Genomic DNA, 26,797 nt, shown 5'->3' with positions numbered 1-26,797 from the left:
CAGATGTCCGCTGAGATGGGAAAGAACTTTTCCCTGTGCCTTAGGTTGGCTGGGGAGTTCAGAAAGTCTCCTGCATGGGACTCCTCATGTCATTCTCCAGCACTGAATCCAGGTAGTTCTATTTCAGTTCTCTGTTGGGAATTTCAGCAATTTGTCTAGGGGCTCAAGAATGCGTTCATATCTTCATTGTTTGTCATTATATTTTTAACATGTGTGTCCCTGACATCTAATTTGGAGATCCTATTTTAATAACCTACCAAAGTTCTTGCTTTGAAGTTGCACCTGGCATTTCTAAGTCATCAGAGTAATCAGGGCTCAAGTTGGGAAAGAGCTGGAATGTACATCTCAAGCTTAACACAAATGGGTTTTGTATGCTGTGAAAGAGGATGGGGAGAAGACAGCATAAGGAAATGCCTTTGAGTGCATGGAGCTAACCAACAGTGGAATCTGACTCCTTGCTGGTGTATAGGTTTTGCTTTTTCATCTCAGTATTGTAATCTGCAAGCATCCTTAGCCACTTCATTTCCACTCTCTTGGCTTTGCATGGAGGCAGGCTTTGCCTGGTAAAACCTGCAAGGAGTTTAAGGCTTTTCCAGCTTGTCCCTGACTTTGTGTGCATCCACATCTTTGGGTATAGGCCAACCCAGCAGCAAATGGAACACTACATCACTGAAGCCACTAGTTATTTCTATATTAGTTAAAAAAAAGACTACAAGAGCCTGAGCCGAGGCACTGCAACTTGATTTTCCCTGCTGTTTAATTATTAAGTTAATATTTTAGTAGTTCCTGGGGTGGTGGTTGCAAGGGGCAGCCAGCTCCATCAGTGCAAGGACCATTCCCAACAGGCAGTTTGAATGCGTCTACCCTGATCTGTAGGCTAAGAGAGTTTAATAGCATAGATGTGGCCAGTCTGTGCCAGCTGACCTCAGGGTCAGTGCATGAGCCATGCCACTGTGCAGTCTACTAGTACATGTGTAGCCAGCGATGCAGGGTCTGTTTCTATATGTGAGATCGTGATAGTGAGCCTGTCAGTTACTGTCACGATGAGGTTTTTTTCAAGCTCTTTTTATAATTGTCTCCTCCATCACAACAGGGCTATCTACCACTCCCTTCAACTGACCTGCTCATTTGGCAGTGTGGAAGACCAGGCCTGGTGGTTGCTTCTGTATAAGTTCTCTTTCTGCCCCAGGAAGGCCGGAGTGTGCCAATTCTACTAGCATATGACTTGTCAGTTCGAAAGCACTTATTTTCCCAGCAATATATATGTAGCTTTCTGCAGGCTAGCCAGCTACCTGCAGGGTTGCAGCAATGCTGCCCTGCCTTGGGTTATGCTTCTGCTCTCACTGAAATCAGCAGTGTCTTCAGCAGTTCACGACTGGACCACAAACTACAGCATTTCTGGGATCCTTCGAGATGAAAGGCACTCCACATGGGTAAGTTTTCATTATTTGTTATTATCCTCTCACTGATCCACTTTGGAAGACAGATGTGCATTCTCCACCCCCCCCCCCCCCCCCCCCCCGGCGAGAACTGATGAAACATGAAAATCACTTCTTAGATAAAAAAAAGCCCACAAAGTCAACACAATACATTGTGAGTTATTTGGTTTCTAATCTCTGAAAATGAGCCAGGTCAAACAGACACAGCTCCTCTGATAAATTGTTATTCTTAGAGATTTCATCCTTCCATGGAAAAGTACTGAGCTGGCTCTCTGATCTCCTCTTACACTGTCATCAGCATACACCAGCAGGCCAGTGGAAAATTGGAGAAAACCAGCTGCATGTAGAGTGTTAAGGGCATTATTTTTAGATGCTTCATTTCTTTCTGACTACACACACTTCCCTGTGGAAAACAAGGCTGTCTATCCTAGTGACTTACTGGCAGCTGCTCCATTATGCACGGTGAAGCTGCTCCTTAGAAATGAGATGCTAAACAAAATAAATAGGAGGAAAACAGACCTATAAATTTGTGTAGTGCACAACAGGAGAGATGAGGGAGATTTGAGATTGAATGCATGAGAGTATTTGGAAAACGTGCAAGTTCTCCCTTCAATAGAGGTATGAGTTTGAGGGGTGTAACTCCAGTTGAATCTCCCTCTTCCCCTGACTGGGGTGTTTACTTTTTTATTTCTACTACCTGTTGTGACATTTAACAAGTATCAAAGCTGAATGCCAGCTTTCCTCACAAATACTGATCTGCTGTCACAACAGGGCTGCTCAAGAGAGGAATTCCCAGTCCACATCTGCTGAGAACTATGATAGCAACTAAATGCATGACAACTCTGGTGCAAGCAGTAGTTTGAAACACATGCACGCATGGATTGCTCCATTGCCTCCTGCTGACAGCCCACCCATTACCTCCTAAGGGTGATACACCAGTTAAATGGGATGCAGTTAGGTGTCCAATCCATCAGTGCTTCCCCTTTCTTTTGGCCTGTGAGGTCTCACCTGAGTGGGAGAAGGAGGCATCTCCGGGAGTGCAGCAAAACTTGCACCTCTAAGTGTTAGGTCATATTCTGTGTAGTGAGAGCAACACCTCATATGAAGAAAGTATAAATGTGAAATCCGTGGGAGGAGGACAGCGGGGAGAGTCTCTCCCTGACTTAAAATCTCTGTCTTAAGCACTCACACTAGTCATTCCTGTTATAAACATTTCCTCATCCAGATTCCTTAAGGGAAATGGGAAAGAAGAGTGTAGTGGGGATTGCACAGGCACGTGGCTGTGACGGCTGCATGTCTGGGTTTGTGGGACATCATGTAGATTCTGGATGTGAGTAAAGAGGCTTTAGTTGAATTTTCACTTGTGCCAGTGTTTCACATTTGGGATGCAGATGGATGCAGATAAGATAGCTTCTCAGAGGCCTATTGTTCATTATAGTGCCTGGGAAATGTTTGGCATAAGGCAATGTGTCCCCCCTGCCCCAGAAACTGTTACTATCCTAAAGTGTTGCATTTTGCCTGACTTTAAAAGAAAGCTATCACTGTGTTAAACCTATCTGTTTTTCCAAACAGTCCTTCCTCCTAGCTTTTGGGGCACTTCAGCTACTTCTAAATTGTTGGCATAGGCAGCACATCTTACCTCTGAGTACACATCTTTGTGAGCATCCTGACAGCCAGTGGGGGTGAAACCTGGATGTGCTCCAACCTGTCTTGCTGCCCCAGGAGACTGCTTAGATGCCAGACAAACTTGTGAAGAACCCACATGGTGCCAGAGCAGGATGATGCTTGTTACTAAAAAATTAATTATTCTCTCTCATGACATGCAAGAGTATATGCATACACATATATAGCATAGGTAGGTCTCCTGTATTGTCCAGAATTTAGACCTACACCTTTTTTCACTTGGTTTTGCTAATCTTGAACCATTTTAGTAGGTATTTCCTGGTTCAAGTAGCCACTTCAGATTGATGTTTTTGGGGAAGACTTGTCTAGATTAGTTCAATCATTTCCAAGACTAAGGATATTGAAAATTGTTGTTTTGTCCACACTGCATTAAAAAAATAAAATTATTTCAGAGGTTTTGCTGAGAAGCTTTGGTGTTTCCATGCTTGCGATTTCGCAATGGGATGCCATAGTGTCAGGGGCATGCCTTTTGCTATTTTTCCAAGATAAATTGCCTCTATTTGGCCTGCTTAGCAACTCTTGAAATTTGACAGGCACATGTAGTCAGTAGAGAGATTTAGAAAACTTGGCACCACTCAAACCACAGCTTCAGAAGCTAAGCAGAAGTTTATAGGTGGCTGCATGGGAATGCTGTAGTGCTAGGCACAGAGGCTGAGAGCAGAAAGAATGTTTTGTGTGCTCTTAGTGCTCCAGAAAGCATGCCAGAAAGCAAGATGGGGAAATTTTTCTGGATTACTAAAAAGAGAATATAAGGGTAGTACTAGTGGCTGAAAAGGAAGAGACAAAGATTTGATCAGTAGAGCCCAGCAAGTAATGGAGACCTGTTTTTACAAAGTATGTACAGACTACAACTGGTTATGACCATCAGACTCAGCATGGGAGATGGTGAGAATTAAAGGTAAGGAGGCAAATTCAGTTTAATCCCTGTTGCTTTATGTAAGCATTGCTGCTATCACCTGTACTTAGATGGGCATACTCACCTTCTCTAGGACTCAGCCTCCTGGATGAATCGCAGTTGTGCACTGACTGAGACCAGTGTTGGTTGCAGCTTTACCTGGAGAGTTGTTGAAATGGGGAGATGCATTGTCAGTGATGCAGAGGGTACGAAGCAAAGTAAAACCAGTCTGGGTCTGGGCAGATGAACATGGGCTTGGCAATACAGATTCTTTCCCTGCCTCGTGGAGGAAGTGGCCAAGATTGACAAAGTGATGTAGTGTTTGGCTGGACAAAAGTAATACTTCAGGAGTTCTATGCTACCTGGGGTCAAAGCCCCCTGGTGCTTATGCTCTCGGTGACAGAAGCCAGCACCATCCTCCCCTCATTCCTGCCTCATGGTGTCATACAGGAGGCCCATGCTATGCTCAGCTCCCCTCTCCAGCGTGCAGAAGGGATAGACAGAGCCAGAGTGCTTACAGGAGGGAAGTGTCAGCATATTGGGCAGACTTGACCAAAACACACCCAGAGCAGAGTTTGTAGTTTAGTCATTCTGCAGTTACCCGTTTTACATTTTAGGCTATGCTGGGCAAACTGGGTTTTGTGGAAACAGCAAGCCATAGGGAGGCCAGGTCCTATGCATGTGTGGATAAGCACAAATATTTCTAGTGTTTGTTTCCTGTCTGTTTCCCTCTTGTATAGATGTCCTTTCACTCATGTTCACTTTCTAATGTGAATATGGGTGCGGACTGGAAGTCTTCATGAGTACATGGAAAGGTCACCCACTATTCATCCCTCAGTGACTGAATAGCAACCTAGAACCTATTCCAAAACCAGTCAAAAGCCTTCTTCCTTAGTGGTGCTGATCAAATAAGCCCTGTGGTCATCATCTTGAGTTTGGAGAGGACAAAACCCCCATAAGAATCTTAGGGGAAAAAGTAAAAAGCATTTTATTTATTTAGAGATTGTATCCATGCCTTAGTAACCTGGATAGCAGTGTTTTGACTAACTGGAAAGGTTCTGGAGCTCACCACCTCAGAGGAGGACTCAAAAGTGCCAATGTAGAGCAAATCAGTTAACTTAGAAAAGTTGAGGGATAGAGGAGATTGGTTTTGTTTTCCATCTTATAGTGGCCAATGAGATTAAGCCTGAGCAATGTTTTTGTTGTTCTAACTCCATGATAAACATTGGAAACTGCTCTTGCTGATAGAATACCTGGAAACTGCTTTGTTGTTGAAGTGCTTCAGAGCCTTCTTTTCATTATTTACATCTTTGCAAGTGGAATGTGGGCAGTTGAGAAGCTGAGAAACATCAGGGAGGCCTGCATACCTCAAGGTTATTCTGATGTGTTTAGTCCCCTGTTTTATACACACTGGGGACTGATAGCATTTCCCTTCCCTTTTTAGTTATTTTCTATCCCTTAATCAAATCTCAGGAGCCTCTACTATTGTGTCCTAAGGAAAGCCTCCTGCCAAGAGTCTGTTTATTGTGCTTGTGTCATTATTTATGGGCCTAGTGTCTACTTAACGCATCTAAGGCCTGATTTATACTTCCAACTAATGTAAATTTACACCCCAATCTTGTTTAATCTCCTCCTGCCAGGCTCACGCACTTGACTGCATAGTCACAGAACAGATTTCCCGGTATTTGATCATATTAGGCTCTCCAAATTCAGAGCTCTGCCCTATTCAACACCTTCTAACTGCAGACCCAGAGAGCTGGCTGGAGGGGTAGGTGCCAAACTACTTGATACCATGATTTGGAAACCCATTTTGTTTATAATTCTGGGTTTGTGCAACAGCATGTTGCATATAAGCTCTCATATGAAGTCTCTGCTAATCAGCAGAGGCAGCAATGTGATTTAGCATACTTTGAGGAGCAATAGAGGGCATTATACATGTGAAAAAGCAATGGGCTGTGTCTTCATAGGAGGTAATATAACTTGGGAGCTGCATCTAAATACTTTTTTCCTTACTGTGCTGTTCTGAGGCTGGCTGCTTTGCACAAACAATACAGAGCTGCCATTACAGTATTTACATCTCATTTCTCAAGGTGAACTGGGAGGAACAGGCAATAACGATGCTGCTTTATTGTGAATTGCCTCTGCAGATCCTCACTCTTGGGAACATGCCTCAGCACAGTCTATAGAACATTTCTGGCACATCACTAGGGATTGCTTCATGCATATTTATAAAGCACTTAGATATCTTTCAAGCAAAGGCGTGAGGCATGCATTGTGTTATTTTTAAAATGTGGCGAATACCCTGCTCCTAGCACTGCACACTGCCTATGCTAGGCCTTCAGAGTCCACACACTCAAAGCAGGCAATAGCAGGCAGTAACAAGTAGTAACAAGCAGTGCTCAGAAGCTTTGAAAACCAGTTAGGCAGAGCAGAGCACTGGCCATGCACATGCGTAGGCCTCCACATGTGTGTATGTGGGCAGAGTGCTACCAGGGTCGCTCACCTCTGCTATTTGCAGAGCTGTCACTTGAAAGGAAGTCTCTGGCTAATTCTCTTCCTTCCTTCCTTTACATTATTTGGAAAATGCTGCCTCAGTCATTGGGAAAGTGCTGGTAATTAATGGCTTCCTCTGAGCACAAGTGGTGTCAGTATCTGGGACAATGGCACCACTCATAAAGCCAGGTTGGGGAGTGGAGGTGAGCCCTTAGTTTCTCTAAATGTTGGGCTGTGGGATACCTGATCCAAGGGCTGCCTCTGCCTGGCTAATGAGTGTCTTGAACCAGGTGTCCCACCTCTTTGGCTGTGTGATAACTCAGGCGTCCTGAGTGCTCTACACTCTGTGCTGAAATACCAAAACGTTCTGTGGTCCTACCTCAAGGCTGAGGTCTCCCACCCACTTCTGTGCTACTGAGTCCTGGCCCAGGGAATATGTTACACACAGCAGAACAGCTTTCAAGAGTAAGTGAGATGTTGCTCAACAGGGGTTGGAGCTGATCTCTGTCAAAGCTCCCCTTTTTCTGACCCTGCCTGACACTTTCCATGCTAAGGGAGCCCTCACATACATGTGACCACCAGTGAGCTACTGAAAAGGGCTGATTTGACTGAAAAATTAACCCAGAGGTGAGATCACACGCAGATCTGAGTTCAGGCAGTTCCCTAAACTCTCTACTTGGTTGTTAGTGCTGACAGAAGAGGTTGGGAAATTGAGACTCTGCAGGGAAAAGAGAAGACTTGCACCGCTGGGATTTAGATCATATTGCTAAATTTCTTCTGTTGAATTTCTAGTGGGACATGAGGCCAGGTTTTAGTCCAATAGTTCAAGTGTCATGCTCTAACTTTTCCTTCATGGAAGCTAAACATGAATGTCTAAATTGAGCAAACTGGTGCTTGGTACCCCCACATGGAGTAAGATTTAAAAAAAAAAAATTCATAACCAAGCAGCATCTAATGAAACACTGAACTGCTGATTTTTGCAAAGAGCTCACTATGCCTTGTAGGATAGGGTGGTTTTTTTTAAATAGGCCCATAGCGTAACAACATAGAAAAACAGGTTTTATATGTATGTGTGTGTATATGTATAAGTGTGTATATAAACATGGATGTAATATATATATGCATATATACACATACATAAACTTAAAAGTGGCATGGCTATTACAGTTGTAAGTCACTTGCTAGCTAGATTTACCCTGTATTTATAGTGGTAGTGTTACACGTACTTTCAGGTTTTAGTGACGGTGGGAGACAAATTAAAGCCACAGTTGCTTAGAAAACAATTTCCAAGCATTTTGTGACACATACTAATGGTATGTTGCTCGATTTAACTTGCTTAGGCACCACAGATCTCTAGGTGTTTTCCTTGTCTCAACCCCTCTTTGGCACTGCAGAGCACTGCTGCAAAACCCAAGCTTAGCTTGGTTCTAGGCAGCTGATGGGAGAGCTAAAACCTGAGCTGCTCACTAGCATTTTGCCATTAACAAAGTTTTTTGGATCTGTTGGTCTCTGAGTTCAGTGTTGGTGCTCTCTGCTGTATTTTTGTTCACTCTGTATTCTGTTCTAGGAGGTGGTTTTGCAGAATGTTTATGTCCCAGAGGATGAGATTTCATTTTGAACTCAATTAGGAGTAAAGGGCTACTTCAGCACTGTCCTTAGTAAACTCTTGTTTGACTAGCAGAAAGCTCTGCTTGCTCTGAGCCAAAGGGCTGATGTAGGAGTTGTGTCAGTAGGACTGACAAGGCACAGCAGGAGCTGAAGAGGGAAAAATTCAATCAGGGCAATGCTGAGGAAGAAGATTTTGAGCAGAGTGAGGGAATGAGCACAGCCATTCACTCACTGCATGGGCATATATTTGGCTCAGGTGACAAATTGAAAACTTTCTAGGCCTTTTCTCCACCTCAAGAAAGAGTAGAAAGTCCCTCTCCTTTTCAGACTTTCCCATGGAAAGGGCTCCAGGATGCAGGGCTGGTCAGCTCAGCCCAGACCCAGGCTGACATCTCCTCCTGGCACTGCTCTGTGCTAAGGGGACAGATCAGCTTGAGTCACTGCTGGTGTTGCAGTAGCTACACCAGGCTCCCTCTGTGAGAGGAGAAATGCAGTTGGAGAGAGAAATCTTCGCACAAGCCCTTCATTTTGTAAAGGGCCTCTCCTGCCCCTTTGGCTGACCAGTGTCCAGAGGCACAGGGATCCTGAGCAGCTTGATTTAGTTGAAGATGTCCCTGCTCATTGCAGGGGGCTTGGACTAGGTGATCTTTGAAGGTGCCTTCCAACCCAAACCATTCTACAATTCTATGATTCCTCTGGGGCTGACGTGCTGGCAACGCAAGCCATGTGGGCGTGGGTGTGGGCGTGCAAAGCCTACATGCAAGATGTGAAGAGGCATGTTCTGCACTCCCATTTGGGCTTGCACTGGCAGAGGCGTGAAGCATGGACTTGCATTTGACCACGTGCCTGATGTGAAGCTGCCGTACCAAACAGATGCTGAAGTGCCAAGGACAAGGCAATATCATCCCTTCCCTTCTGTGCAGGACTTAAAAAGTCATACGGGGGACCGTACTTGTGCCATGAAATAAGCATGTTAAACACTCATGAAGGCCAATTAATTTGCCTTATTAAACGGGAAGCTAAGATATTGGAGATATCACAGTTTTAGGTGTTTACATAAGTAAAAAAATTCTGAAAACAGAGAGGAAGCTATAGTTTAACCAGAAGAGAGGCAAATTCAGGCTAGAAATAAGATGCTCATTTCATCCAGTGACACTAGTGCTTTAGTTTCAAGATCATTTTATACTAGCAGACACCAGTGAGTGAAACAACCTTGCCCTTTTACTGCTTTAGTGCTTACTTCAATTCCCATACCACACCTCTTTTGGACACATTAGCACAAGTGTTTTCAAGGCCACAGAGAAAACTGGATTGGGAACCAGTCCAAGTTAGTCACGCTTTCAAAAAGAAAAGGTTTGTTTTAACATAGATCAACATCCCGATTTAATGGGAGGGAGTGAGCAGCATGGGATAAGACTGAGCAGCTGGGGTCTAAGGGCAAGATCCCTTTGGGGGGTTCCATTTTGGCTGACGGTGATGCTGAAAGAATGGCCTAATCCCATCCCAACTCCATCACTTTTCTTGAAATCAAAATAAAATCTCTAAGAAGTACATTCTATCTCAACCAGGTGGACCAATTCTGTCAAAACCACTGCTTCTGTGGTAACTGAGGACAGGCCTCACACTGCTTTCAAAAAGGTGCTGTTCCCAGTGGGTTCATACGTGATTCACAAGCAGAAATCCAGCAGCTGACTGCTGACAGATTCCACCTCATCCCACGGAAGAGGCCTGCAATGGAGACATTGCTTCTTCTAGCGATGGGTAGAGGAACCCACTCTAGTTTGGGACATTTAAAATGGTCCAAGGTGAAGTGCTTGAGAATTTACCATCTTCTGCCAGGCAGGGTGTAGCAGGACTCTAGCAGTCCACATTTCTCTGTAGTCTGAAGTGTGACTTCTGATATATTAATTTGTTGATAAATGGAAATGTTCATCTAGTCTGGCTTTTGCCTTCTTTTTTCATTGGGTTACTTTTTTAGGAACAGAGGTGAATATTGCTTACAAAACAAAGTTAAGCCCTTTAAACAAAAACCCCAAAATATAGCCTTTTGTAAACTAAAAGTTTCTGAATAATACTTTTATGCTCAACAACAATGAGCTAAGAAGATTTTAAGAGTTTGGGAAATCAACATTTTCTACCCTTACTTATTCTTTAGATGAAGTCAATTGTAAAAAAAAAAAGTGCTTGGGTAATGAATGGTAAGTTATTCATGACTTTTTTGAAGAAGAAATAACAATGTGCCTTCTGTGAATATTAAGTAAAAGTAACCTTAGGGGGATGGGTTGGGCAGTGTGAATCATACACAGATTTTGAATTATTGATGTTCTACAGCTGTCAGCCCTTACAAGCTTGCGCTGTGTATCTTAGTCCCTTCAAGGCAGGTGGAATAAGTTTCTGCAGATCCATATATGTTTTCACAATAAGATACTATGGCAGCACACAAAGGAATTTGTAGTCTTGCTGATTTTTGAACTACCTCTCTGCAGAGTGCAGCCTCTCTTGCAAAACAGCATGTAGCCATGCTTTTCCCAGGGGTTACTCAGGCACATTTTGTGTGCTCCAGCCCAGTACATTTCCATGAGCTACTTCCCATGTGCCTATTTTGAATACCCCTTGATTGCTTCAGGATGCGGTTTCACTAGTTGTTTGTCAGAGCTGAGTTTGATGAAGGTAATACCAATGGTTAATAAGTCTCTGCCCTACAACATATAGGTACCTTCAGTCTAAGAAATAAGGAAGTGTAAAGATTGGGACGTAAAGCGCACAAAAGTTACAAAGAAGAATTAAACTGCTTGTGTGTTGTCCATCCCAGCTGCTTGCATGTATGCAGCATGATGTGGTTTCCAATTACACGCTCATTTGCTCTATTTTCTGTGACATGATGGCCCCTTTAGTGTGCGGGCTGGATGCTCATTGACTGGGTAGCAATTCGTTATTACTGGTTCATTCTCAGCATTCAGTGTGTGGCCTCAGGCCTTATTTACTGCAAACCATCTAAATCCTGCAGAGACTTCAGTCTAATTGATTTCCTCAGCTCCACTTTGATTTAATTTATGCCACCATACAGTATGCAAGAACTAGAGATAATATTCACCCTTCTGCAGCAAGTGGAGGAGCTTATGCTCTGTCGAAGGCTTCCCTGCAAGCTCTCTGAAGGGAGGTTGAGGGAATTACAGTGGTCAACAGTCCTTGGACTACTGGGGAGCTTCATCCCTGTGTTTTATGGATAGTAGTAATGGGTAGCCACTACTAGGGTTTGACTATCATTAGGACAATCAGCAGGATGACTGTACCAGAGTGACAGAGGAGGTTGTGCTGATATCCTGGCCTGCATTTTAGAGAAAGCTCAGAGAAGCATCCCCAGGCTGGGGGATTGCAGGTCTCATCAGAAGACCTCTGCATAGATGTGCTATGCATGTTTGCGTGGCTTCCTGTGCCTATAGTTATAACCACAATGGGTAAGTCATCGCCACATGCAGAACCTGTGTCAATGGCTGTTCCTGATGGAAGGGTGTGACAGTGGTCTTGGCAGCTGTGAGAAAAGGGGATGTGTGCCACAACCTCAACACTGTCTGGGGGTAGGACAGAAAACCTCTTGTGTGTGTGCTCTCTTTTAAAAGACATGTTGGATGTTTTCTTGCTGGCACTGCTTGAAGTGTGGTGGTAGCAGAGGTCCTGGTGAGTATTTTGACCCCGTAGTTGGTGGTCAGAGATTCCCCAATTCCTTCCATTGCATGTTAAACCCTACAGCAGAGACACTCGTGCTGCTGCAAGGCAATGTGCTGGACCCAAGCTTCAGGGCATGCAGGCAGGGAGAGGTGGAGAGGGAAAGCAGAGGGAGTTGTCTCCCTACTGTGATTGTGCTCAGCAACGTATACACATGAACAGCTGTCTAATAGGTGTGGTATCATTTAATCCTAACTGTCTTGGTAGGCCTACATTCAGGATTTAGCATGAGGTGATATGTAATTACTACTAGAGACAAATTACGATAAGAATAAGAGTAGTAATTTAGGATGGATGAATAGCTCTTGCAGGCAGTGTGTGTCAGCATAGAATTAAGTATGTTAAACAGAGGTTTGATGATCAGGAAATATCGGAGTTGTGGAGAGAAGACAAATGAGCTGGGTCAAAATGTCAGAAGAAATTCTCTGCTAGTCAGGAGGCCAATAAACAATTTTTTTACCTTCTTTATAGTAGGACAAGATCATATGATCGTATCAAATTATCATATCTAGGCTAAGATATTTTATATTATTAATGAAAATTAATTAAAATTATTGTTGTCTGTAACTGCAAAATACGAGTCTTGTCAACTGTGGTGGCTTCCAAGGTCGTGCCTGGGAGCCAGCTGTCTGGGCAATGGGGAAGTTGGAAACCATGTGGGTAGCAGCTCTGACCTCCCTGCCTGCCTGGGGCAGGAGCCTTGCAGAGCTGCCTTGGGCTGCAGGGTGGCAGTGACCAATCCCACCCTCTGTGCTAGGTGCACTCCTCCTCATATGACCCCTCTCTTCCCCTTTGCAGCGAATGGCGTAGCTGCCTGTGAGGCCCAGCCAGCATGGCCAGGGGCTGGCTGAGAACAGGGAAGGACAGCGCTGAGCCCTGAGCACAGGTGACATTCCCCACTGCAGTGAGCTTTGCTGTCCCCTGCCAGCCTGGCTCCATCTACTCTCCCGCCCAGCAGGGCACAGAAATTTTGCCCAGAGGGCTGGGATCAGCCTGTAGGGTTACAGGGAGAGAGGCACAGCCTTGGTGTGGAGTGGTTCCCTGGCTCCTCCATGCTCCTTCACCACGAGCCATGGTGGTGCAGAGAGAGGCAGAGGTGCGGAGAGGAGCATTGCCATGCTCCTGTTATGCCTCTGCACACCCCACCGAGGCTCAGCTGTGTCTGGCGAGGCACCTCTGGACTTCCTCTGTGCCTGGCACAAGCAGTAAATGAGGTGCCAGACTACTGCGTCTTGTGTGCAAAAGTGCAGCAGGAAGAGAAGCTCTTCCCATCTCCTTTCCTCCTCAGCCAGGCTGCCAGTTATGGGAAACAGAGTGGGGTCTTCCAAGGAAGGCCACCGTTGAAAGCACCTTAGGAGACAACCTGAGAGGGGCCTGTGGTCAGCACTCCCTGCCTGCTAGCAAGGGTGGAGACAGCTCCTAAGAGTTTGAATGCTCAATTACATTGATAGTCTGCTTAAAATAGAGTGGCAGGGAGTTTATGACAATCCTGCAGTCTCTTGGGAAACTCCGATGAAGCAAATGGTTCAATGCAAATAAAACCAGACAGGTCAGGAAGAAGCTTTTCAAGCATAAAATACCAGGGCCAGAAATATCAACTGAAAAATGTGCAAACTTTTTTTTTTTTTAATATGAAGTCTATACCAAATTATCCTTGCTGGTTGTAACCATTTCCTCAGCCCCCACACAACAGTCTGTCTTCATTTGCTGCTATGTTTTGTTTAGATTCAGAGCTTTTACGGACTGAGATCTATCTGCTTTATGTGTTTATAAAGCTCCATATATGTCTTGGGAGTTGTTTGAACAATAATAGTAAGTAAATAGCAGGTAATTTGGACTGAAATGCTGCAAAATATATACTTCAGAGTCCTGTAAGGTGCTTGATTAAGTATATATTTGATTTGGGAATGCAGCTATGTGTGAAATCAGATGACAAAAGTCCAGGTGAGTCCTCAAACTGGAAGTCAGCGTGTTGTGAAGATGTTTCCATTCTTATTAAGACCCTGGTGCTGTCTGAAGGGTTAGTCTTTCCCAGTCATCTGGGGTACAAGCCTGGAGTTTTCATTAAAAGTACAGAAATAAAAGTACAGGTGAAAATGTCTGCTTTTTGCTGAGGTAAATGACAGTTGTTGATAAACTGGATCAGCCGAAAAGTGTCTGGAGGTGGGATTCATGTTACTGAACTTTAGATGTCTAGGGGTAGATGTCCCTATCAGAGCTGATTCCCTGAGGTCTTTGTTGCCCTAATTTAGATACCTGCTTGAGGCTGGGTTGAATCATGCCCTGCAAAGCACCTCAGTTGGCTGACTACAAAGGAAGCTTGGCTCAGTGGTTGGTGACTGCATTGGGGGAAGCCTACATTTGGGCTAGATTAATCCTGACTTGGAAGGTTTTATACACAACAACAAGTTGATGAATATTGTGAAGGAAAACAATTGTTTTCTTTTACCTTTTACAACAAGATGAAAGGGATTGCACCTCTGGGAAATACAGTAACTTGGTTTTTCCTAGGATGCTTTTGCTTTTCCAGAGTTAGTGCATCCAGAAATGACACTAGGGAGAACTGTGCAAGGTAGAACTTATTTTCCAGGCTTGTACTTGGGAGTATCAGAAAACCTGTCAGAGGGCATATCATCATGGACAGGTACAGGCTAACTTCTACCCAGAAGTCAAAGAGCTGCCTTAGGACTCCTAGGATGCCATGAAGCCATCATGGAGCATACAGAACACCTCAGGTCTGTCAGTACATGTCTACATAGGCACGATCTGAAGCAGTTGTCTGAAAAGGACAACAAAAACCTATTGCTGTGATTGGGAAAGTTCTGAATCCAGCTTCTTTGAAGTACATATGCAGGTTATGCACAGTGAGATAGTAGATAACGATAAGAGCCCTTGATGTAGCCCAAGAAGATAAATCACAGGAAATGTTTTAGGGATGAGGGAGTAAAAAAGTAGTTATGGACAGAAGGGCTGTGGAAATAGCAGAGAAGCAGTCTTGGAGAAGCTTTCATGATTTGTAATAGCTGTGGCATTACAGGGTATCCAGTCAGAGCAGTCCTGAAGGTACAAAGCCAGCATCAAGTCCCCAGTCTCACTCTCCCTCTGCTGGCATCCTACCGTTCTTGGGAAAAACAAGTGGGGAGCTGAGCATGAGGCACTCTGGGACACTCCTGGCAGTGTGTCCATGGCACAAAATCACTGCTGTGTGATCTAGCTAACAGCAGTGACCATTCACAGTCTGCCCACATGACCATGCCTTCAATTGCTACGTGACCTGGCAGCACAGAGCTTTCATATGACTGAGGGATGAACTATGGCCTCAGAAGATGCAGAGTAGAATATAGCATGTGATACTGAGCTGTTTATAGCAAGGTGTTACTAGTTGCCTTGAGGCAAAATCTTTGCTCTATAGTAAGATCCTTGCACAGTGAAATGGGAGGAAAAAAACAGATGAGGCCTAGTCAGATGCTAAGAAATAAGGGCTGAGGTATTCTCTAATTGTAAAATGGAGGGTCTACAGTCACTGACAATCACTGTACGTGAGAAAAAGCAAGGCAACGTAGAGTTAAGACACTTAAGCATGTCATCATGAAAAAAAGCAGAACTGACAGAAGGGGGAGACTTAGTAACTGTGAGCAAGAAAATGTTCTGCTGTCATTTGTTTCTACTTTTTTTCTGGGAAACAGGACTTTGTGGGCATACTTTGTAAATAGGATCTCACCAAAGAATGTCTCTGATGTTGTCATTAATTTTTTCCTCCTTCCATAAACAAACCTAATAGCAACTAGCTCTAATAGTACCGTAGAATGTGCTCCTCAGGAAAAAAAGACAAGTTGCTTGAAGAAAAAAAATCTTGGAAATATGATTTGTGGTACAGTTTTTATTTAGATCCGGATGTAGGATATCATATATCCATATTTGGCTCACACTCTTGACATGAGACTTAGAAGAGAAGAAAAGGGGCCCCATCTTGGGGGGACTGAGGACCTGAGAAAACTTAGGTTCCAGGCATATCCACATGAGACTTTCCAAGATAAATTAACAGCGGGCCAATCTGTAGATGTTCAGCTGGACTTAGGTTTACAGACCAAGATGTGAAAGGAGGCTAAGAACACTTCACACAGCTGTGGAATTTGCCAGGGAAACTGAACCTTCATTTGTAGCAGCTCACCGGGAAAGGAAGCAGACAAAAAGGTGGAATTCAATTGCTAGGAGCCCTATTAGTCAAGACTTGCTTCTGGTAGGCATCAAAGACAAAAAGCAATTATAGCTTGGTCTATGATATTTTTCAACTCCTGGAAACATTATTAAATTTGATTTAGAAGACAAGAGGATAATGCAGAAATCCAGGGAGGCTGTTCAGCTAATTGCTGGTGTGGTGATCAAGAGAAACTGGCTAGAAGAGGCTTGTTATAACTTCAAGGTTGGCCAAGAGAGAGAACCACAGTTGCCTGGTGAAAGTTCCTTGGAACCAAGCTACTGAAGTGCAGCTTGCATGTCCAAGGGTGGCCTGCATGCCTTTGGTTTGGATCTGGGAGTGGTGCAAGAACAGTGGGTGTTTGTCTACTGAGCGGGCAATAAAACTATAAAATGCACAGTGGCAATGGACAGCAGTTCAAATACAGCTCTTCTTAGAGCTGTTAACAGTCCAAGAGAGCACTGTTCTTCAAGGCCTTGAGTTCCTGCCTGCATCTTAGACTGCAAGAGACAGTACAGTCTGTGTGAAAGAGAGGAAAGGATGTTTCAAGTTCCATAATAAAGCTTTAGGCTGTGTCGTGGTTTAACCCCAGCCAGCAACTAAGCACCACGCAGCCGCTCACTCACTCCCCCCCCATCCAGTGGGATGGGGGAGAAAATCAGGAAAAGAAGTAAAACTCGTGGGTTGAGATAAGAACGATTTAATAGAACAGAAAAGAAGAAACTAATAAGGATAATAACACTAATAAAATGACAACAGTAGTAATAAAAGGATTGAAATGTACAAATGATGCGCAGGGCAATTGCTCACCACCCGCCAACCGACACCCAGCCAGTCCCCGAGCGGCGATTCCCTGCCCACCCCCTTCCCAGTTCCTAAACTAGATGGGACGTCACATGGTATGGAATACACTGTTGGCCAATTTGGGTCAGGTGCCCTGGCTGGGCATGAGAAGCTGAAAAATCCTTGACTATAGTCTAACACTACTGAGCAACAACTGACAACATCAATGTTATCAACATTCTTCACATACTGAACTCAAAACATAGCACTGTACCAGCTACTAGGAAGACAGTTAACTATATCCCAGCTGAAACCAGGACAGGCTGGAAGGGCTTTTTATTAATCTGTTATTCACTGTGGCTTCTTTTTATTGGCACACAGATGAAACACCTAAGATTTGGGGGATGCAGAAGTCCTGAAAGCTCTGATTTCTCCCAGGCTATGCAGTTTATTTCTGCACATAATTGAAAATTGGCCATGACATCTGTTGTATCTGTCAGATGCTAGCACAGACACTGGCAATTAGCAAACTTTCTCATGTAGTAGCTGAACACACTGGTTGTCACCACAGCTGAGATTAGAACCAGGAACCACATGCTCCAGAGAAGCAACCCCACCACTGCATGATGTATGAACCCAGGGAAAGCTTCTTTCTAACCTTGGCAGTGCTCAGCTCACAGAAGATGAACTTCAGCTATTTTCTCACATTCAGAAATCCTGATGTAAATAGATGTTCTTGTAGGAAGTGGGAGGTCTAGACGAATGAAAGATTTTAGGCACTCCTATTTGGGGAGCACCCGAGGGAAGGACTGTTTGAGTAATTTGTTTGTACAGTGCCTAAAATAAAGGGGCCCTGGTCCATAATGTTAAGGGAGTAAAAATAACAACAACAACAGCAGTCTTTCCCATTTCAGAGCGGGCTCCTCACAGGATGGACGTAGAATGCAATAGGCTGGGATTTGTCCTAAGAGAGAATTCTAAAGCTTTTTTTAAGCTCTGTGTGGATGGACCCTTTTTGACATCTGAATATGACTCATGCTTTATCAATGTGACAAGTGAAGAGGAATGTGAGAGTTGGCTCTGCCTTTGTGTATAGACAGATAGGTTTCCATTGAAGATGGAGGGTTGGACATGTGCACCCAAGTGTGGAATCTGAAGTATCAAAAATACATCGTCTAAGTTCCGAGTGCATAGTGACCACACCACAGGTTGTTGATATCCAAACCTCTTTTATACCTAGTGGTTTTCTCCATGTGACAGACAGGAGCTATCCTTTTCCAAGGACTCTGGCAGTCCCGACTTTGTACAAATGCTACACCTTCAGAGGATGCCTGCATTTCGTGGGGCATTTACTGAGATGTGAAGGCATCGACTTGTATAAGAGCTGAACACTCAGTGTTCCCAACCCAGCTTAGCTCCTCTCTGGAGCCAAGCCATCTTGGCTCCCCTCCCCTTAAGGCACACAGAGGGAGGGAATTCAGCTGTTAGGATCTTCCTTTTTGTTATAACCACACAAAAAAGTATATGAATGCTTTCAGACTGAGTGTCCTCTTCCTCCTCAGTAATGAAGATGGCAGGATGGACAATGCAGTGTTTTCTTCCTTTAGCCTGTTAGTGGCTCAAGCTACTGTAGAAGCTGCTGCCTGCTGAATTTCACTTGAGAAGCAGCTGGTCTTCACATGGTGGGGCCACCAGGAGTAGCAGCTGTCAAAGCAAGCTGGACCCATTGGGGTCACAAGTTGCTTGTGACATGTTGTTCTTATCACCTCCCGTTGTGTCAGAGTTCCTGGGTAATGGCCATATAAACACCTTGCCTCAGAACCCCATCTTTACCTCTTATGGTAGGTAGTCATTTTTGGGGTGGTATTGTGGGCTAATGCTAAGATAAGCTGCTTACCTAAGATGTTAGAAAGGTCAGTGGTGCTTTCAGCAAAGAAAAGTTGCTGTATTCCAATCCTTGCTGTTTTGTCCTTCAGTTTGTTCAGCTCTGATTCCACATAAGACTTCTCTTGCCCTTTTTTTCCTGATTGTTCTGTCACTGAATTGTATAATTAATGTCTTTAATATAGCAATCATAATGTGAGACAGTAACAGAGACACTCTGGCAACCAAAGCAAGTGAAAACCCCTGTAAGATTAATGCTCTTGTTCTTTCTCCCATGGTAAAATGTCAGTATTTTAGGAGAGCAAATGTTTTCAGCTGTGCACAGAAGGGTTTTTATTTAAGTGACCACAATTTCAGAGTTTCCATTGTGTTCTCATTCTCCCTCTCTCTTTCTTTATGAACAGGCTAGTATCATTTATTTAAAATTCTCCCTGTTTTCATTGGAATGTAGTTAATTGACTTGGAAGGAGCATAATCTCTTGAAGAAAAACATGCTTACCATGTAAATAGCTCCTTCTCAAAAGGTTTGCAAAAAAGCAGATTATGTACAAATTCTTAGAATGCTCCGTTGTGCCAAACACTGTTGAATTTACTCGAATTTGTTGAGTTCTGGCATCAAAGCATGACATTTATATGATTATTTTTGCTGTCTATTAACTAATGTATAGCTGTGATAGTCTAATTACTAGTGCTCTTAGTATGGCCATATAAGCTGTTCACAGCAATAGCACAAACCACACGCAGTTTGGCTGGTTTCAAGTTTGAGCAGGGAAGTAAAAATTACTGGGTTTCATGCAAAACTGTTTGGCCCATGAACCTTTCATCAAATCTGCAAGAATAACTTATTTGTTTTTGGTTCCCCCCCTCCCCGTCTCCCTACACACACCCCTATATTATGGAGAAGCTTAAATGAATGTTGTGTTTTTGTTACGTAACTTCAGGTCAGTGGCTCAAAATCAGGCATATGATAGGTTTCCTTGTTACTGATTGACCAAAACCATTGTCTTTGAGTATATACAGGCATAGCAATGTATCTCACTACTGTGGCCCATCCTTCGTGAAATGATAAAAAAGTCCTTGGCACCACATACTTCAGACTCAGACCCAGCTCTGCTAGGCAGCCCAGGTGGGACCCAGCTACCTTAACATCACTGTTTGGATTCAAAATTTAGCTCCACTGCTAAGTTGCCTGAGGGACAGCTGAAGTCCATGTTTATCTGCCTCTCTGATGAGAAAGCAGCTAAGATCCTGTTTCTGGGAGTTATGCAGTAATGCTGTTTTGACGGAGTCAAAGCAACAAGACTCTCTCTTATGCCCCACCTCCCTAAAGATCATGAGCTTGGTGCTCCTAGTCTGTGTTTGCTGCACTCCTGCTCTGACCAAATGTGCCCAGAAAACACTCCCTGTACCACATCACCCATCACAGAAAGGCAGATTGAGAGTACCCCTCTTATTTCCAGGCTCTCCCCATTCATCCCTGCTGCAGGACATCGGGGTCAAGTTCCCCCTCCTACCTGACCAGATATGGATCTGTATCGCAGGTGACCCAGGGGAGCACTCACTCTGCAGCCCCTTTGGAGCCATGTCTGGGGCACACCATCAGCAAATTCAGCAGAACCTGAAAGAAGGGTGGGGGGGACAGTGTGGATTTATATGGCTGTGGAAGCAGGTGAGGTCAGTGTCATGCCAGCTCCATGCTGGCACTGAGCTGGTGGGACCTGAGCCAATCCTATGAATGTTGGATCAGAGCCATTTTGGCAGTAAGAAGGTCTGCTTTTGCTTTTGGATTTGAGAGCTAGGTGCAGTCCCATGCTCAGTGGTGGCAAAGGGCTGTGACTGGCACCAGCTTGCACCCTCTTGGCTTGGGCAGAGCTAACGTAGTCTCATGCTGTGTCTGACTGTACAGATGTGCCCTGTAACTCCCTAGCCCAGCCAGTAAGGCAATATTTAGAAAAGAGGAGGCTGGCTGCAAGTGGTGATACTATTGTACAATGAATAGGAAGACCAGGCACAGGCAGATTGTACAGGTATCTACAGCAGCAGCCTATGTAGGAACAATGTAGGCAAAACTACCCTACTGTCTCCTTTGTCAGCCTTGGAAAGTCTAGGCAGGATGCTGCTGCTGCTGCTACCCAGGGAAGACTCTGGGTGTCTGAGACCGTGATGATCCTGCCTGCAAGAATCACTGCCCCTAGCTGTCTTCCTTGGAAGCCAGCAGGACCAGCAAACCCTGGATTTCCAGTCTCCATCCCCTGATTCTCCACCTAGCACTACTCTTTTGTCTACCTCTTGCCTCTTCGTGCCTGTTAGTTTTGGAGCAGCAAAATTCAGTTTTGCCTACACTGTTGAGAAGCCTTTAGCCACCTTTGGGAGGGAGAGGACTTTTCTGAAAACTGCTGATGGCATCTGAGTCCTGGAGAGGGACAATATTGAGACATACCCATGTTTTTGGCATTTCCCTTGGCTGGTTCAGCAAACTGCACTTTGGGGCTCTTGCTTTAAGGCGTGCTGTTCTCATGCCTCTTTGTGGGAACGGAGGCCCCTGTATCTTGGATGCTGTGAATTCCCCATGGCAACCCAGCATCTAAAAGTTGGGCATGGCCTCATGAAGTGTAGCAATGCTCTGGAAAGCTTCGCTCAATGTCAAAGTATCATGGACAAAGGCAGGTCAGGGAAAGAAATTTACACTGTTGGAGTTATTAGGCTTTGACAGATACATGGTTGTTCCAGTTTTTGTTCCTTATTTCTTCAAAATAGGTTTACTCTACCATATTTTGAACATTTCATTTCTTTTAAGCAGCAGTGTAGCCTCAGGGAAATGAATGGATGGCTCAGAAGGGTAAGTTTGTTGAAAGAGATGGCTGAAGGGGGGAAATGAGAGCACTTGTGCTTTGGTTCTCACAGATCAGGGATGTATTTAGCTGAATTCTGCAGTTCCACTGTCCAAAAGTACACAAACAAACATGTTTTATTCACACACAGAATTACTGTTTTTGTGCAGTTAGGGAGGGAGGCAGGCAGGGAGTGGCCAGACAGAGAAGGGCTTTTTGTTCTCATTTTGCCTTTGGCAAACTCTCCACCACTCAACTCCAGCAGCGTTTACAGAAGAGCTGAGATTCTCTGCTGAAAGGTGCAGAGCATTGGGGCACTGCAGCCCGTTCTGCAGGCATGAAGCCGATGCATGTACAGCATGGGCCTAACTGTGTTACGGGCTGAAGACCAGGGCTTTCGGCCTATAGCAACGATTTTGAAAAAGAAAGGTGCAACCACAAAAAGACTTTTTTTTTTTTCCCCCAAGCAGCAACATTTCTAAATAAATAATTTTTAACCAGCTCGAGAAAAGACAAATTAATTCTACATGCTCTCAGTCCATTGCCCTCCACCATCCATCATTCAGGATAATGATAGATTTTCAGTTTATAATTCAGTCAGTGTTTGTTGACAGTTCCCTCTGAGTTGCTTGAAATACTTTCCAGACCTTTGGTTCTTTGTAATTGCTCAGCAGAGGGAAAAGGAGGGGAGTCAGTAAGTTTTCAGATAGCTGGTAGGATTTGGAAGCTTGGAAGAAATAGCAAGACATTGTAGATGCATCAGGCAACCATGCAACATGTTACTTCAGAAGCAGTCTCTCCCACCATTCACCAACCACAGGCACAAACTGCCCTCGACCTCCTGTGCTGGAGTTTTCAAGTCCTTCCAGTCTGCAGACCCCTACAACTTCTTAGTTGAGGTGCTGACTTGCTGATTTGCAAGTGTTGCACAGGGAGTGTAAAATGTCCTTTTGCAGATCCCTTTAAAGGTAGGAAGGAATGTGTCCACAGACACATTTGTCCACAGACAAACCTCTCAACAGGGTCTGCAAACCACAGTTTGAAAAATGCTAGCTGCAACAAACCTGCACCAAAAGTTGTCAGAGCAAAATGAGTGACTGAACATAATCAGGTCTGACCAAGCGAACCATCAACATGCTTGATTTCTGCAGTAGTAGGGGTCGGGTATGGTAAAAGCACCCAGATCAAACTGAGAAGGGGACAGCCTTTGCTGGAACAGGAATGGAAGAAAACTCAGATTTCTGCTTCCTGAGGGAAAATTCCTTAATGATATCAAACCTAGGGGTTAGGAGCAGATGTGCTAGGTACCCCAGTCAGGTACCTCTGAGGTGCACTTTTCTTGTCATCCCAGTCCTAGCACAAACAGGTCATTGTGAGGATGGGCTGAAGGGACAAAGGGGAGTGCTTGAAAAAGGAACGTAAGCAGAAATGGCAGAAGAGAAGAGGGACAGGGATTTAGGGTGTAAGTCTGAATGTTTTATTACAGAGCAGTGGGAAACAGGACTGTTGAGAAAGACAAGGACAGCTGAACTAGCCAGGTTGTTATGGGGACTGTAAGGTTGCTGTGGAGGGAGAGCTTGGGAGAGCTCCTGGGACCCAAATTTGAGTTCAGCAATATGTTCAAGATTATTTATTAGGAGTATTACAGGCGTGCCCTGGAGCCCTAGGCTGGGACCAGGACTCCACTGTGCTAGCTGCTGTCTTTTACTTCCAGAGCTAACAAATCATGCAGGCAGCCTTTTCTGCTGCATACTAACTGTGCTTCTCTCCCCTTCAAAGCCCAGTGTCTGTGTGAATCATTTCTAATGTAACTAATATTTTATTATTAGGTATTTGGAAGCAGACAAACTGAAAAACCAGCAATATCTTGATTTGGGTTTTCTTTTAATGAATTACTGAGAATGTGAAGAATGTTTACTATCCACATGCAACAAGGTGCTGGGAATCTGTGCTGACTGATTACTGAATTGTTTCTTATATAGGTTTGTAATGCCAGTTCTGGTACACTGGGAGTCTGTGCTGCCATGGGAGGAAGAGGAGGTCAGACAGGAGGAAGAGAAACAGTGCAGCCAGGCAACTGCCAGCAAGGCCTGAAGTTTTCAGGAGAGAAGGGATGTTAGCATGGCTCCAGCTCCATCCTTGGACTGCTAAATCCTGACTTTTTTAACAGGAGCCTGTCAGTAGGCTGTGATAAAGTAGTTATGTTTTTTGTTTGCCAGGTAACTGGAGTGTGGAGGAACCTTCACAGCCATGGTTTATAGCTCATTGCATGCTCTGGAGATTTCTAACTGCTCCACCTGGTCTTACCTCCCCCCTGGGATTCACTTGTGTACTACTGCCCAGAGAGGGAGGACCATCACCCTCTTGTGAGAAAGGGATGAACTGAAGCAAGTGTAAGAGGCCAGGCAGGGGGAATGACTGATTTGTCCTTGTCCAATGATAAGGAAAGCAGGTCAGTGCTGCCAGCATCCCTCCCAGTTGCTTATCTCCCTCATATTCGCAACCTTTTCACTTTTTGTGGCAATCACAGGGAGACTCTGCTGTTTGGGATAGCTTATCCCTTTTCCATACATAGACTCATAAAATCGTTTGGGTTGGAAGGGACCTTCAAAGCTCATCTAGTCCAACAGCCCTGCCGTGTGCAGCAACACCTTTCACTAGATCAGGTTGCTCAAAGCTCCATCTAACCTGACTTTGAACACTTTCAATGATGGGGCATCCATATCTTCTCTGGGCAACCTGTTCCAGTGTCTCACCACCCTCATTGTAAAAAATTTCTTCCTATGTCCAAGAGAAATCTACCTTCTTTCAGTTTAAAACCATTGCCCCTTGTCCTGTCACTACACACCTTAGTAAAAAGGCTCTCTCCATCCTTCTTACAAGCCCCCTTTATATGTTGAAAGGCTGCAGTAAGGTCTCCCTGGAGCCTTTTATTCCCCAGGCTGAACAACCCCAACTCTCTCAGCCTTTCTTCGTAGGAGAGGTGTTCCAGCCTCCCCAAATGGGAGGTCCCAATTTTTGTGGCGCTCCTCTGGACCACTCTAACAGGTCCATGCCTGTCTTGTGCTGGGGACCCCACAGCTGGATGCAGTACTCCTGGTGGGGTCTCATGGAGTGGAGCAGAGGAGGAGAATCACCTCACTCGGCCTGCTGGCCACGCTTCTTATTATGCAGCCCAGCATATGACTAGCTGGATACTTTCTGGGCTGCAAGTGCCAACTCATGTCCATCCCTCAGTCTGTATTGATACTGAGGATTGCTCCAACCCAACTGCAGGACCTTGCACTTAGCCTTGTTGAACTTCACGAGGTTCACATTGGCCCACTCCTTAAGACTGTTAGGGTTGTTCTGGATGGGAACCCTAGGGTATCAACTGCACCACGCAGCTTGCTGTCATCTGCAAACTTGATGAGGGTGCACTCAATCCTACTATCTATGTCATTGATAATGATATTAAATAATATATTAAATAGTACATAAGCAAGGCTATATATGTACAAATTATACATTGGCTTTTCATTATCTGTCATTCCTTATTTACTCATCTGGGATGTAAAGATGGGAAGATGAAGCCAGATTTGTTCCCTTTTCTGAAATGTTCAGTCCTGGAATCAGGAACAGGCTGGTTAGGCCCCCGAAAACATTTTCAGCTATTAGGCACCATGTGAACAAAGTTCCCCGTGCTTGTTGAGTTGGAATGACACAGTAAATTAGTGCAAAACTGCTATGCTAGCTGTTCCTCAGTAAGAGCTATCCCTTGAGCAGGAAGGATACTGGACTAGCCAGTTTGTTCTGATTCATGGGACACACTGGTCTCTGTGGAGTCCTAGCAAAAGAAAGTGTCTATCCTACAGCTTACAGTGGGAGCTGAAGTCTGAGAACAGGCCAGGTGGATGATACTGAGAAGCAATGGAGAAAACCCGCCACCACAAGACTTCCCAGCCTTGATGGGCCTCAGAAAGTGATGATAGAAATCACTGAAATAATAAAAATTCACCGAGAGCTGTAATAAATAAAACTCCCAACAACCTAACCCTCTGTCTTTAGCTCAGGAGGTGTAGATTGCTGAAGACTGGAAGAGCATATCAAGGAGGTACGATACATTCTTCTCTTGTTCTGGTAGCTCTCTCTAGATGTATGCTGTTAGGCACTGCCCAATGCAGGGCATTGGGCTAGATGGACATGTGCTCTAAGCTGGTACGGGCTGTTCTTAGCTTCATCCATGTTCCAAGTTTTCTACTGTAATTTTAAGTACAGTACTGCAGCAAATCTTTATTAATCATTAAACCATTCTGAGTTGAAAAGCCCATGAAAGACACTTATTTTTGTTAATAACAATAATTATTATTACAGTGGCAGAGCTCTGAGGCTTCAGTGGCAGTCAGTTCCTGTTTTATTAGCCTGTACACAAGCATATAGGATGCACATGGTTTGCAAAAAAGGGAGAAACTCAACTGCATATTGTTGCTGGTGTGCAGTGGATATTTCATGTGGTGCCAGCCTTGTGGGACTGGAAGTGGCTTCTCCTAAAGAGAGATAGCTGCCCCTGTGGTCCAGCTGGGAGACAAGATCAAGTGTCTTGCGATGTTGCATGGGTTCTTTGAGGACCCCAAGATCACTGTCCTCTCCTGATGCTTTCCTGGAGAAAGACTCTCTCTTACACCTCTTGTGGGCCCTGGCATGACATTGGAGGATGGCTCACAGCAGAGCGCCCAATGCAGGGCTGCTGCAGGTGGCTGGAGTGGGTGGTGAGCAGGCGCTGGGGCACTTGCCTGGACACCTGAGGGCTACAGCAGTGGTAACGCACAGCTCCGTGGGGGTTAACTTAGTAAGCAGAGCAGGCAGCCACCTTGGGTGCCAGATGGGTGGAGAAGCAGCAAAGTGGCTGTTGCTCTGCTGTCCATGCCTGTGCCAGAGCCCTGAGGAGGTGAGGTAGGAGCTGGATTACATTGAGTGGTGGTCCCTGCTGGAGGGCAGAAGAGGGAGGGAGGGAGAGGACCTCCCAACCCCTGGCAATGTCAGATCTCATCCCCTTGGCAGCAGCAAGAGCTGGCTTGGAGATGCAGGACTCTCCTGTCCTTACCAGTCTGATTGGTCAACCCTCATGCCCACAGCCTGAGAGCTGGTCCACACTCTCCCACAGGAAAGACATAGGTCCTTCTGGCTCTTTTGAACAGGAACAAGTAAGTCCCCATTCCTGCTGATGCAACATTTACTTTCGCCTCCCATGCTGGGAGGCCTTAAGTGTTTAATGCCC

General features: G+C 44.8%; 1 long non-coding RNA gene across 1 annotated transcript; it reads left to right on the top strand.

Moving 5' to 3' along the window:
• LOC138685586 (uncharacterized) lies at window positions 1-26,529 on the top strand. Its single transcript, XR_011324882.1, has 3 exons — window positions 1-112; window positions 1,094-1,433; window positions 23,523-26,529. It is a non-coding gene; the product is annotated as an uncharacterized lncRNA (long non-coding RNA).
• The last annotated feature ends 268 nt before the right edge of the window (window positions 26,530-26,797 follow it).

This window comes from Haliaeetus albicilla, chromosome 6, assembly GCF_947461875.1.
Source record: "Haliaeetus albicilla chromosome 6, bHalAlb1.1, whole genome shotgun sequence".
Taxonomy (NCBI): Eukaryota; Metazoa; Chordata; class Aves; order Accipitriformes; family Accipitridae; genus Haliaeetus; species Haliaeetus albicilla.
Note: the sequence above shows the minus strand (reverse complement) of the source record. Positions and strands in the feature narration are given on the sequence as shown.